Here is a 1,849-nt window from a genome sequence, read left to right as displayed (position 1 = left end):
AGCAAAACGAGTCAAAAGGAGACAAAACAAAAGACGTAGAAAAAAAGAGACAAAAGGAGACAAAAAAAGGAGACAAAAAAAGGAGACAAAAGGAGACAAAAAAACAAAAGGAGACAAACCTTGGATATTCCTGCAGTCTGTGCCCACTGGTGCAGCAGCAGCGGGTTAAAGAGACAGCTGCCGTGACCATTGGTCTCAAAGTAAACAGCAGCAGCAAACCGCAGCGCCTCGCGATGAAGGTTCTTTACGCCTGTCTTCGTGCAGCAGAGCTCCAGCTGACACACATAAACCCTAAACCCTAAACCCTAAACCCTNTAAACCCTAAACCCTAAACCCTAAACCCTGAAGTATATAGATTTTATAAGGATTCGGATTATACCATATATTACGGTTTTCGCTGGGGTGTTTATTTAGGGTTTTTGTTAGGGTTTATAAGGGTCTATGAGGGTTTATGAGGGTTTAAAAGGGATTAAAAGGGTTTAGGGTTTATAAGGGTTTAGGGTTTGTACTAGAGTTTATAAGGGTTTATAAGGGTTTATAAGGGTTTATAAGGGTTTATAATCGTCTATAAGGGTTTACAAGGGTTTAGGGTTTGTACTAGAGTGCATAAGGGTTTAAAAGGGTTTATGGGGGTTTAGGGTTTGGGGTTTAGGGTTTGTACTAGAGCTTATAAGGGTTCATAAGGGTTTAAAAGGGTGTATGAGGGTTTAGGGTTTAGGGTTTATAAGGGTTTCTAAGGTTTAGGGTTTGTACTAGAGTGTATAAGCGTCTATAAGGGTTTACGAGGGTTTAGGGTTTAGGGTTTGTACGAGAGTTTCTAAGGGTCTATAAGGGTTGAAAAGGGTTTATGAGGGTTTAGGGTTTAGGGTTTAGGGTTTGACCTGTATGATGGGGTGTTTGTAGGTGGCGAGGGTTTGTGCGAGGGTTTGGAGAAAGTTGGTGCTGCCCCCGTTTGCATAGGCTGTCTGTACAACCCCCAGCTTGAGAGGAGCCAAAGGAGACAGCTGCAGCTCGCCTGTCTCCTCCTGCAGCAGCACCAGCAGCACCAGCAGCAGCAGCAGCAGCAGCAGCAGCAGGGGGGGGGGCTGTGGGAGCAGTGGGAGAGGCAGAGGCAGCGAGGAGACAAAGAAAGAAAGAAAAAAAAAAGAAAGAGACAGCAGAAAGGAGACAGAAAAAAAAAGAAAATAGAGACAGAATATAAGAGAAAGACAGCAAGAAGAACACTGATTATTATAATAGGAGACAGAAAGAGACAGAAAGAGACAGAAGGAGACAGAGACAGAAGGAGGCAGAGATAGGAAACAGAAGGAGGCAGGAGACAGAAGAAAAGGAGACAGAAGGAGACAAAAGGAGACAGAAGGAAGCAAAAGGAGACAGAAGAAGAGGAGACAAAATGAGACAGAAAAAGGAGACAAAGTGAGACAAAAGGAGACAAAAGGAGACAAAAGGAGACAGTTGGAGACAGAAAAAGGAGACAAAAGGAGACATAAGAAAAGGAGACATAAGAAAAGGAGACAGAAGAAAAGGAGACAGAAGAAAAGGAGACAGAAGAAAAGGAGACAGTTGGAGACCGTTGGAGACAGTTGGAGACAGTTGGAGACAGTTGGAGACAGTTGGAGACAGAAAAAGGAGACAGTTGGAGACAAAAAGAGACAAAAGGAGACAAAAGGAGACAGTTGGAGACAGTTGGAGACAGACGGCGTATTCTGCTGCCGTTTTGATGAGCTTAGCGAGGAGCAGCACAAAGAGACAGGCTATCCTGTCTCCATCAACAACAGCAACTGTCTCCTTTTTTTCTTTTTCTTTTTCTCTCTCTTCTCTCTCTTCTCTCTCTCTTTCTTTTTCTTTA

The sequence above is a fragment of the Eimeria mitis genome, genomic scaffold (genome assembly GCF_000499745.2).
Source record: "Eimeria mitis Houghton genomic scaffold, Emh_scaff3242, whole genome shotgun sequence".
NCBI classification, from domain to species: domain Eukaryota; phylum Apicomplexa; class Conoidasida; order Eucoccidiorida; family Eimeriidae; genus Eimeria; species Eimeria mitis.
This window is presented reverse-complemented; position numbering follows the sequence as displayed.